This window comes from Pezoporus wallicus, unplaced genomic scaffold, assembly GCF_028554395.1.
Source record: "Pezoporus wallicus isolate ANWC-B61680 ecotype Strahan unplaced genomic scaffold, APGP_CSIRO_Pwel_v1 scaffold_3294, whole genome shotgun sequence".
Lineage (NCBI taxonomy): Eukaryota > Metazoa > Chordata > Aves > Psittaciformes > Psittacidae > Pezoporus > Pezoporus wallicus.
In genome coordinates this window covers 15,757,591-15,776,263 of record NW_026635478.1, presented here as the reverse complement: position 1 = coordinate 15,776,263, position 18,673 = coordinate 15,757,591, and the positions used below count along the sequence as shown (strand labels likewise).

The following is an 18,673-nucleotide window of genomic DNA, read 5'->3' as shown; positions in this document are numbered from 1 at the left end:
GCCATTCCAAAAGCAGTCTAAAGGGACATGGGCATTGCTACCAACACAGCACAGTGAAAATAAGCAGCCTTTATATTGACTCATAGCATTCAGGAGAGTAATGCTTCTGTCGTCTGACTAAGAAATGTCATTTAGTGGAAGATCCAGGTTTCTGTTTACAGCTATCTTTCTGCATAAGGTGAGACATTTTGAGGTGAGTTATGTCCTTATATCAGGTAGCAGCTGGACAATGTGACATGGAGACCCCAAGACCATTTCCTCACCTTCCTGTTACTTGTGTGTAACATTTCTTTAAAACTAGCCTACACAAGGGCCAAAACCGACATGTGTGTGTTAATCAAACTGAATTAGAAAAACACAGGCTGTGAAAAAAGCAGGTACCTATTACTTGTGATTTGAGGGTGCATTTGAAGAATGGTGAGCATCTAGTGGAACTACTGTGACATGCACATCTTTAAAAAATCTCTTATTAAATAGTGTTAGTTTCTGAAGGGCTGCTCAGAGCAACTGTCTTCTATAGAGGAGGAGGAAAACCTGTCCTTTAAAACAAGGATTTACATCAATCAATGAGTAACCTTTTGGAAACTTCAAATACAATAGTAAGGGTGGGCCTTGTTTTAGGAAGATGGCAGTGTTTAACTGTTAGGCATCAAACCAGCATTTTAGCTGTTGGCTCTACCAGGGAGGAAGCAGAATGCCCACAGTGGAAACACGCTCACACGCCATGCTGCTGCGAGTGCCTGTGTAATTTGTTACCTCCATTAGAAGAGATATGCTCCTCTGGTGTTTAAGTGCCCCAAAGTTCAGCCCCAAAGTCATTTCCCCCTGGAAAGAGATTTGCCAGATGGCATGCTGAGTTCTGGCTTGTTGATCTGTTTGACACGCCTGCTTTCTGAGAACAAATCCCAGCAGTAAAGGAGAAAACCTGAAGTTCTCATGTGCTTTCCTTTTATCTCTTGCTGAGCCAGAGCTCTGCCTTGGACCTCATGAGAATTTCAGTCACCTGTGTGCAAGAGCAGCTAATCAGGATGAGTAAAAAGAGCAATATTATTTAATTAGAACAAAAATAACCCCAAGCCAAATTAAACAAACAACAGCAACAAAAGACCCCCACACACAAAGAAGCCATTGGAAAACCTACTGACTGTGGTTAGCAGTGCAGGCAAGGAGGAATCAAAAGGGAAATCAAGGCAGACAAAGAGTTAATCTTTTGAAGGAGTTTTTAAGGAGAAAAGGCCCTTCTAAGGCCATCCCTGAATCCAAAAGGACCTGTTTATTTGTATCTGTGTGGTGTGAGGAATGGAGGGACACAGCGCTGCCCAGTTTATGCATTTCCAGGTCCGTTCTGTGTGTAGACTGTGGATACAGTCCCTTCTGGCTACTGGTGGTGAATGTTCTACAGTGATCAAAATCCTAGAATCTCTCAAAATTTCTTCAGGGACATCTCAAATGTTAGGAGGACCAACAACAAACCTGTTATGAACAGCACTGCACATCTCAGCAGCATGTTTTTTTTTTTTTTGTTTCATAACATGCATACACTCTGACCCTACAATGAGACTGATCGCATCTGTAGGCTCTCCAGTGCAGCCCTGCTGCTGGCTGGTTGTGCGCAGTGGGCAGAGTACAGTTTCATAAACAGTGTTAACCAATACCAAAAGCTTATGCAAACCAAATTGCCTTTTCTGTACACATCTGCACACACAAAGATGCCTGTGTTCTGTCTGCATTTTCCAGAGCTTTTAAATAAATAAGAAAATAATAAGATTGTGATTTACAGTTTCTGTGCTAATCATTGACTTCCTGACAACTCAGTGGGAGTTGTTGATTTGAAAATACTTTAGGTTGCCAGTTTATCTTTTTGTTTGGGGTACTAATCATGTTGCAGCATCTATAAATAGTCATGATGCTTTTTCCAATAAATTGCTATTTTAGGTATCCTGATGTGGCCCTGCATTATATGACTGTATGAGATGGGAGTTAATGAAATAATCTCCTTCTTCATTGGTCCCAGCCACTGACAGGCTTTGACTGATGTTTTTGTGTTAATGTAGAAAGTAGGGGGCCTGCTTACCTGAGGAAGATTGTGTGTTCACTTGTGTGTTCCTGTGGCTGGGGTTCACAGACTGTTTTCAGGCAAATACTGATGACTGATTTTCAACGTGACCTACTATCTATAAATGTTAGACGTACTGTCACATTGAGGTCCCTCCAGCTCAGTGCCCTGCTGCCAGTGATGGCCAGTAGTGGCCATCTGAAACAGATTACAGAATCAGTGCAACTGTGGGCTGAGACCACCTCTAAGTATTTCCCTGTCTGTAGTGCAATGTGCCTCAAGGGTTTTTGTTATTGTGCTTTGTGGACCCAGATAGACTTTATCGCATGCATTTGTCCAGTTTCATTTTAGACTTAAAGTAAACTTACTATCTGTGGCATCCTTTCATTCTATGGCAAGGAGTTCCATGCATAGGGAAGAGCAGAAATGCTCTCTGGCTAAGGGTTTCCAGCTGGTTGTCTCTCTGCTTCATAGGCATCTGGGTCAGCCAGCTTTTTGATCCACCTCCCTTACTGCAGGTGCGTGTTTGTTTGGAGAGCCAGACTCCTTGTTGACAAAAGAGGGTTTCCAGCAACCTCTTTGTGCTGGGGCCAGGAGTCAGAGGTACACACTGGATTTTGCCCTGAAGCCAGCATGGTCACAGCCGTTCTGTTACATGCAATTGGCATGTTTTAATATTTTTTAATGTTTTATTGTTTTAGTATCCTAAGCTGATATTAAAACCAACACCATGTCTTTCTCTGCACTCTCCAGTTTGTTATCTGATAATAGTGCAACTGATCACCTAGAAACCTCCTTGCTTCTCTTCTGTGCCTGTGCAGTGCTATTTTCTGTCTTGAGCAAATGCTGAAATGGATCCATTTTGATGCTTTTCTGATGTTACCAGGGCATCATGACATTAACTGTTGTGTGTGGATTTAAGAAGACAGTGCAGGGGAAACTGAAAGGCAGAGTTTTATTCTTGCTTAGGCACCTTAGTGCTATCAGCAGCTGGGTTATGGGGATGTGATGGGTTGTGTAGCAAAAGCTGCATCACTGCTCATGGCCCCTCTCCCATGGCCGCGCTCGGCAGTGAAGTGGAGCATCTCCATGGCTGCGTGCTGGCCTGGATGGTCTCAGCAGGATAATGACCTTGGAATTATCTCTGCCTTCCAGAGACAGGAGTCGCCTTGCTGCTATTTAGCATCTGGGCAGGTCCTCCCAGTGCTATGCAAAGCAACAACGTGTCAGAGGTGTGATGGCCACAGAAAGGGACACATTTAAACAGAGCCAAATTCAAAAGCATAATCTGGATGGGAATTATACACATGCCATGCAGATTTAGCTGTGCTGAATATACCACCTTCCTAGGCTACTCCATTGGTTAGTAACATAATCTGTGAGAGGTTTCCTGCCGGCCTCACGGGTAGCAAACCACATATATATATTTAAGTGTGTATGTGTATAAATATGTATACATGTATATGTATGTGTATATATGTAGTGTATATGTAGGTGCTTCCAAACCCTCTTCTTTGCTCTATTGGTTGGCTTCTACTGTCAGTGAACAACTTGCTAATGCAAACACAGCCACAGGGCAAACATTTGCAAACTGAGGTTTTAAGTCTGCTGGAATGAGAGCTCGGTTAGCTTTGAAAAGAAATACTTTCTTTTGTAGATACATGCCTAAATATATCTTACACTGCATTAAGAAGATGGCAGGCTTTATGAAAGAGCTAATTGGTTAAGCTGTTCATATAAATCTGGCCAAATTTAAAATACTCCAGTCACTTTGAAGGGATAGGTGATTTATGGTGTACAGGGAAGTAACATCATTATTTCCCTATTTTCATCAATCACCATGGCAAAGGGAGCATGAGCATCTATTGTGCTTGTGGTAGCAAATATTCAGCTTTGCAAGGCTTCCCAAAAATGCAACAGAGGAAGAAGATGGTATCTCCTAGCTCACATTGTCCCTCCTGCTGTAATTACAATAATACCTCTTTTACAATAGCACTCTGAGCAGCAGCTCTCTTTCTTCTGTGACAGCATTTCAGCCACACTGAGCTAAAAAAGAAATGTATCTCTTTTAATGGGACCATAAGTAGCTTTGGATGTATAACGTTTCTATAAAACTGCTTGGCAACATGATTTATTGGAGCAGGATCAGTGGTAAAAGTGACTTCTCTGACAGTAATGGATGAAACACTTCCAGTGTAGCTACTCTGTCTCTGCTTGGTGCCTGTGCCGACAGCAGGCTGGTTTTGTCAGCTCATTCATAATCTCTGCTTTGCTCTCAGCAGAATCTGTTGCACAAGACACGTTTCAGCCATGGAGGAAGCTTTTTCCCCTAGTCCTCTGTTGGAGCTGCTGCAGAAGATAGGTCGGTGCAGAGGCTGCTTGATTCCTAAGGTGCTGTCTGTCTAATTCCACATCCAGATGCTATGCCTAGGTGAGAGTTGGGGGCATGCTGCTCCCCTACCTCTAGCTGCTGCCCATCCCCCATTTTCCATGAGGAGAAGCTTGGGTGAATGGGGTGGAAGGAGCTACTCTGTTCTTAGACTGAGAGTGAGAACTTGCTGATCAGCATCCCAAGGTCCTGGGGCAGCCTCAGAAGTATCTTCTGTGCAGTCCTGGTGGGAAAACCGCCTTGAGGAGCATGAAGTTCAGGTGCAGATTTTTCAAATATACAAGTGGAAGTGAAAAGATCTCAATCTTGGAAGATACCACTGGGATATAGGTGTTTTGGTGTCTTTGAGAATATGGGTTCTCATGTGTACAGATCAACTCACTGCCATATACCAAGCATAGGATCAAGCCAGTGCCTCCTGTTTTGCATCCCCTGCAGCCTGGCCTGCAGTGTGGATTTAAAAGTGCCATGGTCCTGTTTCCCCTCTGGGAGGCCATGAAATGATGCAGCTGGACGCTGTAAACTGTGAGCCTCTTGCTAATCCCACTTGCTGTGTGGGACCAAGAAGTAGCAAAGCAGCTCTGGAGCTATGAGGCCATCAAGAGGCAGCTGATGTGGAAAAGCAGTTCCTCAGCCATGCACTGCAACACCCTGACCTGCACTATGACTTGGATGACACTGTGACATTGGGCGTGCAGTGTCACATTGACCTGACACTGGGACTCCTTGTGGTGGGACAGCAGAGCCCATGCCTGTGATATATGGGCAGCTTCACCACCCACCCTGCCTATGCCTGGCCTTGGAAGCTAGGTGGGTTTGGGTCTAAGTGAGGTGTGTGTTACAAGAGTGTCTTCTTCTGCACATACTTTGGTTATCCCAAGAGAAAACAGAGAAGCATTGCCATGGCAACTGTTCTCCCTTTAGTAATTTTCCAGAGTTTTCCAGTCTCATTCAATCTTTTTTATATCCCTACTGTTTATTTTAAGGTCATTTCTAATAGGAGTCCAAAGAAGCAATTGAAGCATCTTCTACCATTAGACAGTAAGTTCAGTCACCTTCCCACATGACTGATGAAGTACAAGATCAACAGAATTGAATGTTGCTTTGAGTAAGAGAGGAGAGGATCTGAAATTTGAAATGCATTGTACTCAGACAAATGAAACAAATGAAACCTTTTACCCAAAGCAAAGCATTGAAATGAAAGGTAGTGTACTGCGTGACAGTTTTGGGCACACTTTCCTGCTGGCATATCTTTCTAGCTGTTTAATCACTGATTGCAGAGATTCTCAATCCTCTTTATGACTCAGCTTTGCAAGGGAACATCTTTCCAAATCAACATGTGCTGGCTCGTTGAAATCTCTTTCATGAGCTGTAGTTTTATTTAGCCAGGGTACTTTGAAGAGAATAGTTACTGCAATGGTGTTTATTTGGGGTAATGTAGAATCATGCTTCTCATTCTCCAATGCTTTGCTTCCACCTTGTGCTGGTTTTGGCTAGGGCAGAGTTAATTTTCCTCACAGTATCTAGTATGGGGCTACGTTTTGGATTTGTGCTGGAAATATTGTTGATAACACTACTGTGTTACTGCTGAGCAGTGCTCACAGAGTCAAGGCCTTTTCTGCATCTCACACCACCCCACAAGCGAGCAGGCTGGGGGTGCACAAGGAGCTGGGGGGGATACCCAGCCAGGACAGCTGACCCCAACTGACCAAGGGATATCCCATACCATATGGTGTCATGCTCAGCATCTAAAGCTGGGGAAGAAGAAGGAAGAGGTGAATGTCTGGAGTGGTGGTGTTTGTCTTCCCAGGTAACCATTACACATGATGGAGCCCTGCCGTCCTGGAGATGGCTGAACACCCGCCAGTGATGGAAAGTGGTGAATGAATTCCTTGTTTTGCTTTGCTTGTGTGTGTGGCTTTTACTTTACCTATTAAACTGTCATTATCTCAACCCACGAGTTGTCTCATTTTTGCTTTTCTGATTCTCTCCCCCCGTCACACCATCACACTGGGGCTGGGGGCACTGAGCAAGCAGCTGTGTGGTGCTTTGTTGCCAGCTGGGGTTAAACCATGACACACCTGCACACTGATACCCATGCATGGGAAACCCAGTCTGGAGGAGAGGAAAAATCCTGTGGAGTTGTAGGAGGAAGGAGGTTGAAGCCCTGGTGCTGTTTCAGGGGAAGGTGGCGTGAGGGTTGGGCAGTGGGACATGGTGTCTTTGATGCCCCATAACTCACTAACTAGCCCTTTGCCTTGGCAGGTGTTGGAAGATGAGACTGCTAAACCCCTTCCAGTAGGGCTTATGCTGTAATCAGTGCAACACAGTTAAACGTAGAAGAGGAACCAGAGAAGTCTATCAGCTTCTCCAGTTCTGCCTTGAGCCAGATGGTGATTTGTCCCTACAGCAGGAGCCAGGGAACAAAGATCTCCTGGAAATCTCCAGCATGATTCTCCTTCCTCTGTGTTGTCATCTGCTTTGCACAAGACCTTGGTATATGCCTTCATGGAGAGCAGTGCTCTTCCTCTAAGGACATCCTCAGCGCTGCTGCCCAGGAGGGCTGAAATCCTGAGCCACAGGAGCAGCTGAGACTGCTCTGAGCACCTTTCCCTGCCCCAGGGGGTGAAAAGCAGAAATGCTGATTCTATCAGATACTTTGTCTTGGGAACCTGCCCTAAAACCCCCTCCAGATGGGAACCTGCTGATGGAAGCAGTGATGTAAGTTTTAGAGTGCTTGCTTGAGCTGAATGGGTCTGGAGCAAACACAGCTGGAAAACACAGGTACAGCTTCACACACACAGGGTGACTAGAGGTAGTTTTGTTGCTCTGACCATGGGTTGACCCCTGTGTACCTTCATGCCTTACCTCTCCCATCTCCCTGGGTGCGGTGGTAGGGCCCTGTTCCACACTTGGCTCCTCAGATGCATGCTCCAGGTATTGTTTGCATCAGCTTTTTAATGGTTGTACAGGAAATCTCTCTGGATCCCAGAATGAAGTCCACGTCTTGAATCAGGAGAGTTGTTTGACTGGAGACAGCTCTCCATGGAGCTGTTTCTTAACAGGCAGCAGGAGTTCATTTATTTTACATTGCTATAGTACTATTTCTGAACAAGAGAGAAAAATCAAGGTTTTTTTTTGTTTTTTTTTTTCTGCAGCATATGATTTAGTTTTTGGCTTTAAAAAATTAAATGTTTATCTTGAATGGAAGCCCAGAATGCACAGAATGTAGCAAAAATTTCATAGATATGCACAGGGATTTTTGTTTCATCTTTCAAGCTTCTCCTGCTCCTGATGCTAAGACAGTAGCATTTGAAAGCATTTGAAAAGGCTTTGGATGTTTTCCCTTTCCTTGGAAAGAAAGATGTGAAAATAACAATACTGAAGAAACACGGGAGGCAGCTGCTTCCAGATAACTCTACTGAGAGAAACAAGATGCAACCAGACACATCAGAGACATGAGGAAACTGTCCAGCCAGAGAGTTTCCTGGTGACATTAGCTCCCTGTCCTGGGAGACGCAGCGAGGGGATGAATGGGAGCTCCCCAGACAGTCCTGATGTGAAGAGAAACATAATTGTTTTCCAAAACACTTGATCCCATAATCTATGAATCCCTTTATCATAAATAGCCATTCAACAGCCCACTGTTATGACAAACTCTTTTGGAATGAATCCAGCTCCAGAATGATGATAAGCTAAAAATGGTGTCTATTCCCATGGCTATAGACAGAGAGCTGCTACTCAGCAACAAATGTACCACCAAGTGCCATAAAAATAACCCTTTTGGAATTATTCAGTGTTTGGGACTTGTCATTTCACAGGGGTAAAAATGGATCCATTTTAGCACAAAATATGCATAATATGTATTCACAGCTTTATAAATAGCATTTATAAAATTACGTGTATAATTTTATCTTAAATTGATGCTGAGCAAACAGACAAAACAATCAACAAGAACTTAGCACATAAGTTTTGTTCTGAGGAGAAATCTTGGTTGCTGATAACACATTAGATAACTCTGAGACTTTTGCCTTAGAAATGCAGATGTCAAAAAAGACATTCCTGCCCACTTTTCCCCTTCCCTTTCCCTTTCTTTCTTTAAGACAGCTTTAGGGAAAAAAAAGTTGAAATTACTGCTATTATGGGAAATGTGATGCCTGTAAGCAAAAGAAGCAGCCAAGGCCAAAGTTGACACCTCACACAAATGGAGAGAGGTTTCCAAACGGAGGGCTTTATATCACTTGGGGTCCCTGCTTTTGCAAGTGGAGTCACAAATGTGATGGAAATTCAGTTGCCGAAATGGTGCTCTGAGCCAGAACTGGGGTCAGTAGCAGGGACATAACTTGAATTGGCTCTTAAAGGAGCATTTGGGGACCGTGCTCTTTGGCCTCCTCTTGTTATTCTGCTTCCTTTCATCTCACTTGCCCTTGCAGCACTGATGCAGGGACAAAGCATTTGGACTTCTGGGAGGGAGCAGATACGAATACAAAGGTTTTTCTGCTGCCTTGCCCCAGGCTTTCCTGTTTACCTCCTCCCACGTGGAGCCTGGCTGCAGGCTGAAGATCCTTCTAAATGTGCTGTCACATCACACAGTGTCCAAAGCCCTAGGGAAGGGTAAGAGCTAGGGGTAGGGAACCTGGTCTAGAGGAAGGTGTCCCCCCGTGGCAGGGGGTTGGAATTGAATGAGCTTTGAGGTCCCTTCCAATCCAAACCAGTCTGTGGTTCTATGATTCTATGATAATACAATAGAACTCAATGTGAGGCCTTTTAGAAGAGGACAGTAATTTTGTTTGAGAACAGAACTGGTTTCATTCACTCACACTCACATGTTTGTACTCATAAGCAGCTGGATGCCAGTACCCAAGTGGTAGTTTACTCTGTGTCAGATTGCCACAGCCATCACTGATAGTCCCAGTTGGGAACTACTCTCCAGAGGAGTAACCTGCAGCCCCTCAGGAAGTGCAGAATGGAAAAGTGGATGAGTATGCTGGTGGATGCCAGCGCCACACAACATCATGCCTCAGAGCTGTGTTTGTGTTTGTGGAGTCTCAAGGTAATAATGCCTGAGCAGACATGGTTGTGCTGACCTGACCAGAGGCAATATGGCAGCTTAAATGCAGGATTTAGTGACTGAGAGAGTAGAATAAAATAGGCTTTCTAGAATGGTGCAACAGCACAAGACAACTGAAATTCTGAGATGATTCAAATTGTAATGCTTTTCCTTAAGAATCAGCACTAAAGAAAATCCTTTTTCATGAACTATTTTTCTTTGAGAAGTCTTAGAATGGTACATTAAAAAAATCATATAATTTCACAAAAGCCAATAAATATTTTCTATAGAAAAGTACATCCCTCTTACCATTTTACTGAAATTATCAAACGATTCCTATTCCAATAGCACTAGGGTTCACATTTCTACTTCTTGAGGGGTCAGGGAGGTCTTGGTCAGAGAAATCAAGGGATAGAAAAAACTGTCAGAAATGTGCTTTGATGTTTTCCCACCTCTTGCTTAAGCGAGAAATATTGCCTGTTAATGTGATAAAAAAGAGTGAGGCTAGCAGGAGATTTATGCCCTCCTGGAGATATCGTGTGCTAGCTCTTCTTCAAGTTCTCTCATGCTATTTCCATGGCAACTCCATATAATGATAAATCCCACTGATTTTTTTTCTTTTATCTGTTACTTTGGACCCAGACAGTGATGGAGCTGAGGCATACATTTCTTTCACACCGTTTGATGCCCATCGACAACTAAAGTAAATAATGTCCTCATTCTTCAGACCTTCAGGAAGTGCAGTTAGTTCACAGAGCTTTCAGGAATTCACCTGCAGAGCTGGACGGAGCTGAGACAGGAAAATCAGTGCTACAGATTCTCAGAGGAAGCTGCAAAAGATGAATGCTCAGTGTTGGCACAAGGTGATAGGATTAGATCCCATTCCTGCTTTTCTCTTTCCCTTGGCTGGGGTACCCTCTGGAGGCTAAGTAGAAGGCCACGGTGTAATGGGAGGATGGATGGTTTGAATGTAGGGAGCTGCATCTCAGCTGTCCCACCCCCAGAGACAGGAAGTCATTCTGCCTGACTGGGAGATTCTCCCTTCCTCACTGCTGTCTGCTCGTGATTGCAGTTCTGGTCCAGCTCACAAGACAAGGACCACAAACTTCTCTCTGCAGCCAGAGAAATCCTTGACAAAATGCCACTAACCCATGACTTCCTCTCTCTTACAAAATCTCTGCGGCAAGCTTCTGCAGGCTGTTTTTACATAGCAGAAGTGGCAGGGATGCCCCTTGTCCTGGGAAACCTGTGCTGGCTTCATCTAGCTAACAGGACAAGGACAGAGCAAATTGTCAGGACCAGGGTGGAGAGTTCACAGAAAGCCTGCAGTCCAGCTGCCAGTGTGGGCTGCACACATCTTCTGCCCTTGGGCTGCAATTCAGTCAGTGCCGGGAAAGACAGGACAGTCTGCATGTGAAGGCCTATCCCAAGCATCCCCTTAACTTGTTTTGGCGTTCCTCATTTTTTCCTACAGAGATTTCCATTCAAGTGATCAATGCCAGCTGAAAGGGCATCCTCCTTTAGGAAGGGACTTTAAACTCCACTGACTTACACTTGATAGTAGTGGACCTTCTGAGTAAGGCTGCTGCTCAGAAGAGCTGTCCTACTCTGTTTAGTCCTCTCTGTCCTGTAAACCAGCTGTTGGTGAGAGGCTTAGGCTATTTTAACTGGTAGGGAGGCTAATTATGCAAGAAATTATTCCGTTCTCTGCATGCAGAGAGGTTTGCAAGGATGGGAGTGTGTCAAGGATCACTGCTACTCTCTTGTGAGAGTGGTCACAGCAAGTGCATGGAGCTCTGGGGAAGATGGCACTGCTCCCACAGGGACCATGTCCAGTGGATGAAATCACTTGGGATTTGTGTTGCCCACTACCTTGGAGGAGTAAGCCAAGAGGGGAGAGACAATCTCTCTGCCCAGCTCCTCACCAATCTGCCTGGCCCCTCTTCCTTCCACCCTTGCAAAGAGATCAGAACAGTTTCAGGTCTGAGATCTTGTGCTGCTCATCTTCACCTCATCAACACCCAATGGCAAGTGTTGAACCTAAGGAGAATGGAAAAGGAGCCAGAAACAGTACTGTGATTAGCCCTTTCTTCCAGGTTAGACAATATACTTGCCAGCTGGGACTGATGTCCATCACTGCCAGGTAATGATAAGCCTGGGTGTGAAGGTGAGCAATCACCTAGGCATGGTGGGAATATTGTGCCCTGAATGTAGGGAACAGGATAACCTCATGAAAAATCTCCTATAGGCCTCCTGGCAATTCAATAGACACTTCAAAATCAAACCAGAGAATCACTAAATACCTCATCTGAGGCTACCAATACAAATTCAAGTGCAGCATCTTGTCCACATGAACCATGATGATCCCATCGATCATAAACTGGGATTGAGGGAGTGGGGTTAAACACAACAGCAAATCTCTGCTAAGAGGGAAGACATAAAGACACATTTCTGAATGCCTTGTATAAAATGTTTCCAAAGTTTATGGTTTTTTATTTCTTAGGATTTTGCTAAGACACAGACCCATAAAAATGATTCTTTCCAGCCGTAGACATCCAGATGCCTCTAAAATGAGAACTAAAGCCAAAGAAACTTTTACATTGATTTTACCAGCAAAAATTTAACTTTTTTGTCCCAGATTCTCACTTCAAATGTATCAGCTTGCTCCTGTTAATTTCAATGTGAGCATTGTATGCACAGTTGGAGGCAGAGCATACCCCAAAAGCTGATTACATTTGAAGAGTGCACTGTGAAAGAGAAATCAGGCGAGAAAGTATCAAGGGTTTCATCTCTTTGGGATCTTGTAAAGGAAAATACAGCTTCTTTCAGAGTTTCCTCATTCATTCAATATAGACAAAGTTGATTCCACTTTTAGAGGTTACCACCAGACAATAAAGACAAATGATATTAGAAAAAAAATATAAAAAAAGCAAGATGCATAATGAAACCTGAATAGACAGGACCTTTCCCTCCTTCCACCCCCCTTGTCTCCAGGATTTGGAAAGAATCACTCATAGCTAGGGCCAGGGCTGGATGCCCTGGTAAATCAGGCTCCAGGACTCCTCCTATGAGATGGAAATTGTGATAGCCACTAAGACATGAAGTACTGATCGGGATGAACTCACTCGAACATTTTGGCTAAGTTAAAAATGATTCATCTTCATTCATTCTGGACAACCCGGCAGAAATGGGACTGTGTGTCCACAGGTGGATGCAGATCTTGTAGTGCCCTTGCCTGATTACTGAAGATCCTGATGTCACAGTAGAACAGAGGAGATTCCAGATTTGGGGTCCTCAAGTGGGACAGGCCTTAGTTCCTCTTTCAGAGAACACACTGAAGCACAGTGAGAGGCAGATACAGTCTCGTCCTAGGGCAGGAATAAGGCAGGCAGGAGGGTGACACTCCACACAGCTGTGGAGGCAGCTCCCAGGTGATTTAAAGCAGCATTATAACTGCTTCACAGTCTTTCCAGCAGCCTACGCTGTGAAGAAGTGAGCTTACCTTGGTTCATCAGATTCCCGTCTCACAACCCAATAGCTTGCCGCACTGCCAGAAACCCACAGATAGGTCTGTCATGCTGGAAAAGCCTTATGCTTTCAACTTGTCTGTAGATCACCCAGTAGAGCTTGGTAGATAAACCCGTACGTTTTCCATCCTTTCTCCTCCCAGTCACACAAATCCTTGCATCAGTGACTACACCTGCTTGTGAGCTGACTTGCACTTCCATTTAATCCTGGCACTGCCGAAGTCTCATCTCACAGAAATCATTTGCCTTTTAAAACCCAGTAGTCTAGATGTACTAAGGGGAATCACAACACAGCCTTGATATATAGTCATGATGATAGTGTCGAGTAAGAAGGAGAAGGGACACAGACAAATCATGTTATCTTCCTGTAGCTCCTTGCAATGTTAGCTACCTGCTGCTTGTCTGTGTAATGAAACTGTGCTGCCCACATCACAGCCAGACATCACCAGCTCTGCCACTGGGGATCTCCTGTCCTGCTGGCTGCAACAGTCCCACTCACGCAGGCCCAGGAGCTTGGTGGCCTCTGTGTGGGAGGTTGGGCAGGATGGGGACTGGATCTGGTGAGCCATAATATGCCTGCAGTGCCAGGCTGCCAGAACCATGCCAGCGTGCCCATTTGCTGCCCTATCCCAGTGACTGTCCATCTCCTTCAGAACTGTGAAGCACCAGGAGCCTGTGGCCCAGGCTCTGAGGCCTGACTGACCCTCTTTGCCCATGCACAGAGCTGGGCAGGAGGCTCTCCAGGCAGCCATTTCTCTCCAGCTGAAGTGCATCCAGTCAGGAAGACATTGGTTGAAATCAAACCAAACTGTGACTAAAATAAATCGAGTTCAGAGACAAGCTCTTTGTATTGCTGTAGAAAACAAGCTGAACTTCACAGTGGAAGAGCTTCCTTTTTTTAGGCTGGAAAGATTTGGGCTGTTTTGGGTTTTTTGTGTCTGTTTTTTTTATTATTATTATTTTTACTTGAACATTCTGAGTCAAATCATTTCATGGGAGCAAAACTGCAAATTTTGCTGAAGTTCAACAAAAAGCCACAAAATATTTTTTTTTAAATGGTTTTAATATTAAATCCTTAATGAGATGCTGGGTTTTCTGTTTTGCTTTTAATTATTATTACAACAAGGAGTCCCAGGCCCCGGGATGGGGGAGACCCCCCGAGCCTGCGGCGGGAGCAGCTCCCCTCAAATCTTCCTCCGTCGGGCTCCGCGGAGCAAGGGCGCCACTTGGCGCCCACTGTCGGAACTGCAGGAGGAGCCGCCTGGAGGGTTTCAATCTTGAGGCGCCGGCTTTTTCCCTCGCACCGACTTTCTCGGCATTGCCTCCGCTTCCCTGAAGGAACCAGAAACCTAAATCCGGCCTCCTCCCTGTTTGTGATGGGGTTGTTTTCACTCCGTCCAGAATTAGCCCAGTGGGATGTAGCCCACTGTTCTGGAGACTGTGGGTACCAGGTGGATGCTGAGAGCATCCCAGACCCTGGGTGCTTCATTGCTTCCTTGGCACCAGTCTCAGGTGGCTGAGGATCATGGTCATCTCCTTCCAAGAAAATAGGCAGTGGGAGAGGATGGTTGGGCATTGCTAAAACCAGAGTGCCTGCAGGAACATTCTCTACTTAGATTATGGAATGGCTCTGGAACGACTAAGAGACACTGAGCAACACCAAGATGCCTAATTTCTGAGATTCAAGTGTTTCTTCAGTCTGGCAAAACCAGTGAAGAGCTGATTTGCAGGGAAATGTGCTTTCTCACAGCACTTAACAAAGAGCAGCACCAAAGTCAAAGATGGTGCTGCTCACAAAAAGGTACCTACCTAGGTCCCTTTCTCACGTTGACTATAGATCTCACCCAAAATTTTCAGCACTTCTTCACACTCCTGCTCCAGCATTTGAGCCTCACTTCTGTCCGTTTTTAGACATGTTGGAGACACAGCATTCTATTTCACCTCTCGACTAATTCATTAGAGAACAAGATATCCATTTTGCAAGGCACAGCCTTTCTGCTCAAATGCACCTGTTGCTGGTTGGATGGGAGAATCAGCTAAGCCAGGCAGAGCCCTGGCTGACTGCAGAAAGAGATCCAGATGAGATCAGCCTGGCCAGCTGGGAGGGGAGCTCCTGCTCCATGCCTGGCACTTCAGAAAGCCTTTTGCAGAAAAAGACACTCTTATTTAGCACACTGCTTCACTCATCACCATAGCAAAGGCCAAGCAAATACCAGTTTCCCTAGAAACTGTGGGTGTCAGGGCACATTGACTTGAGAGGAGGGAGGGGATCCCACATGGGACAGACCTGGTTGCAGAATGCTGTATGTTGCAGGCAAGGAGAGGGGACAGAACAAGTGCCAGGCACACAGGGATCCGGGGGGTTGGAGTGGAACAGGGACCCCCCAGGAGAGACTCCCACAGCCATTGTCCGGCATTACTCGGTGCATCATCAAAGACTACCTTGGGACAGAGGCATCCAAGTCCCCGTGGTTGCGTGGCTTAGTAAGGGCACAGACTCATTGAGTGCAGCTGCTCACCAGCAGCTCACCAGCCGCAGCCTGGGTGAGATGATGCAGAGCAGCTGGTACCCAAGGGCTGGGCTTGCCACTGCTGAGGCACACCTCATTTTGCATACAGAGTTCCCCAAAAAGTAGGCAAATGCCAGCAGGGGCCTTTGAACTTCCTCTCCAGGGCTCCTACACGCTGTCAGCTTTTAGATCTCATTTGTCTTTAAGACACTACAAAGCCAGTCCCTCCCTGTGGAGTGTGTGTGTTGAGGAGAACAGTGTAAGCTAAGCAGCCCACCTGGCCAGGTGGATATGTGTGTGTGTGGGGATGATGCTTTGATGCTGTCACTTGCTCCTCTGGGTATTAGTCCCCTCTAAGTGCTGCTCACAGGCTGTAGTGCAGCTACTTGAGGTGGCTGAAGGATACTTTGCTCCCTTACCTGTACCAGGGCTACGAAAATGGGGGGCGTTTCTGCTCCTCAGGTACCTCTATTTCCGGTCCAGTGTGATGAGATACACTGAAACCTACAATATAGGTTTTTATGGGAGGTGACTCCTGTCACTTGGACTGGATACACCATCTGTACCTTTCTCATAGAACCACGAACGCTTGGGCCAACAGTTGCCATGTCTGAGATTTAGCCTTGTGATTCTGTTCCCTGGGGAAGAGATCCAATTAAAGGGATGCCCTGGTGACAGGAGCCTGCAGAGAGAGGGTGAACAAGGCTGTGCCAGCCTCCCCACCAGTCCCAGTTACTCAGGCAAAGCCTGAGTTACCACTTGACACTGCTCTTTGTTGGATATTGAAATAGAGAGGGGACAGATGAAGCAAAGGGGACATCTGAGGGAGAGATACGGGGTGTCTGCCAGTGACCCATCACGCATATGGAGCAGTCCAGAGGGAATGCAGCTTTTCCAGCACCTGCTTCAGAAAAGGCTAGGGGGTGCAAATGATGCCCCACGCTTACAAGGCGCTTACAAAGTGTCATGGGTTCTGATCCCATGCAGCTGTCTCCTGCCACCCCAGGACACCAGTGCTTGCTTTCTTGGTCCATGGTCAGCCTGCAAGGACCATGACCAAAAGGCATGGGAACGGGGCATGCTCCCCAACACTTCTGCTTCCAGAGACTGAGCAGCAGCAGCCCCACCAGCTGACAGTGTGCTCCCCACTGCTGACAGCTAGTCCCTGGCATCTGCTGCCCCAGCTGAAGGAGGGGGACTCATTTACCACCCCAGTGCCACACACAGCAAGGGCTACATGGCTTGTGGGGAGAGGGTGAATCTCTCCCAGAGAAACACCTTGAAACACCTTGTTTAGGGAGAGTGTTATCAGCACCAGCTGCCAGAAAGAAAGCTTTTTTGGCAAGCCAGGGAGCATCTGGGAGATGAATCCAGCAAAGTCCTTCCCTGGCCCAGGCTGTGGTAGCACTGTGCCCAAAGGGTTTGCTGCATTTTTTGTGCCCACCCTTGGCCAGGCAAGTGAAGCCCTGCAGCCCTGGCACGCCCATGGGATGGTGACCCTGAAAGCCCTAGGTCCAAGTGGTGCCTCTTCTCTTCTTTGCCCTTTTCCCATGACATCCCTGACCTGAAGTTCAGCTGTGTTTATCCCACCTCCTGATAATCCTGGCTGCTTTCATAACCTAGGTGTGCTCTGTGCCAACCCTTTTCCACTGTGTACATTTCTAGTGCTCTGGTCTCCTCAAACAGGGAGAGGAGGAACTAGAAACCAGAGGGCCCTGAAGGCAGTGGACCTATAGCCCCCCCACCAAGGGAGCCCTTTGCAGGAGAGAGAGCAGGGACAGGCCCTTACTGGGCTTACTGGCCTTCCAGGGGGCAGATTTTAATAAAAAACAGCATAAGGATGAGGCAATCTTCCTGCCTCCTCCACTCACTTGATCTTTTTGGGTCCAGCCTGTCTGGCCCCACCAGTTTAGGGTTTACCTGTGACATGTGTTTGTGTGGCTGAGTGGCTGACTGATTCGGTTTAAACTCAGTCTTAAGAAAAGATGAAACTCCAGCTTTCTCAAAAGACTCTCCTGAGGTGTGAGAAACCTGCAGAGCAGCATCATCCCTTTCCTGCCAGCACCAGCTTCCACAGAAAGTTTAAATCAGTGCTCACCCAAAGCTGCCTTGATATTGAACAAGTGCAAAATAACTCTGGGCAGATTGGTATTTGTATCATTACAGAGGTTTAAAAAGAATACTCTAAAAAGCACTGTAAATCCATGGAAGGAGATTTTTGCTCTCTGCTGAACAGCCTGCACAGTAACAACCAAGTAATCAAGAAAATTGCCACGCCCTGGATTGATGGGAGTGCATATGGTGTCCCTCATCCCCCCTACTTTTGCTGCCTCTAGGGCCAAGAGAGTGCATTTGAGAGGCACTTTCTTGTCTGTGGCCATCAGTGAAGGAGTTGGCAAGTGTCTGGGATGTGGAAAATGCACACAGTAAAAGCATGCTATGCTCTCACTTCTCCTGAGGTCCCCTTGCTCCACTGGACTACACAAAAGAAGGGAAGCTGGCTCTGTTCTAACACATTTTCAGCTCCTCCTGGGACATACTCTAGCTACATTTAAGCCATAAGTGGCACTACATCAGCTTGGAAGACTAATTTCTTGAAAGTCTAGTATGGGCTCAAGCACATCCTTCCTACCTTCAGTTTGCAAGCAAACAACTAGCACATGGCTTCACATAACACCTTGCCAATCTGTTTCCCAATGTTACATTAGTATCCTTGAGTTTTCTCTCCCATCCTCTGGCTTATATGCGAGGGACTCTGTAAGTGTGGAGGGGAAAGAAGGAGGAGAGGGTAAGCATCATTTCCACCTCAAATTTACTAGATAAAGGCAAGATGTCCTGTGATGCGTTTCAAACCAATACCTAGGAGGGCTCTTTACATTGCCAAGAGATTCATAAGACCCAAATGTCTCTACATTGCCCTTCATTGCTGGTAGGCAGAGTGGGTAGGGCCCAGCCTGGCCTATTCTAGGCAGCACTGAGCCTGAGGAAAGGGGTTTGCTTGCCAGGAGCATATGGATATGTGGTAGCACATGATACCATGTAAAAACTCATGGGAGAGGAAGCCTCTAAAATGGGAGATTACAGCCTCATACCATCAGGAGTTTTTAAAAAAATTATTACTATTAACATCATCATAATCAT

The 18,673-nt window shown here is 46.0% G+C and overlaps 1 protein-coding gene across 1 annotated transcript in view; it reads left to right on the top strand.

Annotated features, from left to right (window-relative positions):
* LOC130610315 (histone H2A-IV) overlaps positions 1–18,673 on the top strand; it is a 141,500-nt gene that overhangs the window by 46,653 nt on the left and 76,174 nt on the right. The gene's annotated exons all lie outside the window — the stretch shown is intronic.